A 1,879-nucleotide genomic window follows, 5' to 3' on the forward strand; every position below is an offset into this window, starting at 1 on the left:
CTAAGAACCCCACCCAAACACCGGCGAGCATACCGGGCTAGCCACCGTGCCATGAGCGGCTTCCGAGGACACTAATTCTAACAACAGATGGACACAACAAACATTTGAATTGAACATTTACCGATCTCAGTGATCAATTAATTTTTAAGTAGTAACTATTTTAAAGTATGGAATCAAGGGGAAACGAAATTAATGTGTACGAAAGAAAAATAATTATTAAACTATGGAAAGATGGAAAAAGTTTCCGAAAAATTGGTAAAACTATTGGAAGAACGCATTCATCAATCCAGCGCGTAGTGGAAAACTTTAAAAAAATCGGAATTTTAACATCTAAACCGCGTCCTGGGCGTCCAAAAGTTTTATCAGTCCGAGAAGAGCGAAAAATAGTCCATATGATAAAGATGAACCCTTTCATTTCTTCTTCGAAAATTGTGAAATATATAACACAATCATTTAAAAAAAGTATTTGTGCGGAGACTGCTAGAAAAGTATTACATAAAGCTGGATATCGCGATAGAATCGCTAGAAAGAAACCGTATATTTCACTTGTAAACAGACAAAATATGCGTAGAAATGCATTGAATTTGCAAACAAATACATAAATAAACTTCCGGAGTTCTAGAAACAAGTGATATTTTCAGACGAAAGCAAGTTCTGCATCTTTGGTATAAAAGGTCGTCAAATTGTGTGGCGGAAATCAGGAGCAGTGTTAGAGAAACAAAATCTTGTTGGTACAGTCAAACACGGCGGTAGTGGAGTTATGATATAGGGGTGCATAGTGGCTGATGGTGCAGGTCAATTGAAATTTATAGAACCGACAATGAATAAATGGGGTTATTTGAACATTTTAAAAAGAAATTGGAAACAATGAGCAGATAATTTGGGCTTATCCACGTCATTTTGGTTCCAACAGGACAATGATCCAAAACACACAGCGGGGATTGTTAAACTTTGGTTTTTGTACATCGTTCCAACACAGCTTAAAACGCCTCCACAATAACCTGAGCTCAACCCCATTGAGAATCTTTGGGATTTATTGGAAAAAAGAATTCGTCAGCATGTGATAACAAGTAAAGAGGCTTTGCGGAGTGCAATGGGTGAAAAATACTGCTGAAAAAACTCAGAAGTTGGTTAATTCCATGCCAAATAGGTTAAGTGAAGTTCTAAAACAGCGTGGTTACCCAACAAAGTATTAAATTTAACCTTATTTTTATTATTTCTACCGATTTTATCAGTTTTTTTATAACTGTACGCAGACTTTATGGGGCCTATTTTTACATGCAGGCACACTTTTATCCCGTTATCTCTGGAATGAATAGTCGAATACAATTTTTGTCTTTTGCTATTTAAACTTAATAATTCAAAGAATAAATATATGTAAAAATTTTAATTAAAAATATTTATTTATGTTGTGTTTCTTTATTACATATCAAAATTCGTAAAGTGTACGCAGAGTTTATTGGCTATGTGTATGTGTATGTTTTATGTGAAGTTAGAAATTATAATGGTTTTTATAATAATAAAAAATACTGATAAAAGTGTTTCTAATAAATTAAAGGATACAAAATACTTATAATTATGCATTTAATAAAACAAAAGAATAATTGTCTGGAAAGGTGTGAAAAACAGAGCTTATAAAACTATGGTTAGAAAATTTTTTTCAATAAACACAAAAAAGACAATAATTCACAAATTTATAAAAAAAAAGAATCGATAACCAATTTTTTATGACATAGAAAATATGTATAAACAAAAAAAAATGTAGTTAAAAAGAAAACAAAAACAAAAAAAATCTCAGCAAAATCAGAACATTTTTAATAATAACTAAAAAAGTATACCAATAAAATCTACACTTGAAACATATAAGAAAATGCAATTA

This window comes from Teleopsis dalmanni, unplaced genomic scaffold (genome assembly GCF_002237135.1).
Source record: "Teleopsis dalmanni isolate 2A unplaced genomic scaffold, ASM223713v2 unscaffolded_contig_0858, whole genome shotgun sequence".
In the NCBI taxonomy this organism is placed as follows: Eukaryota; Metazoa; Arthropoda; class Insecta; order Diptera; family Diopsidae; genus Teleopsis; species Teleopsis dalmanni.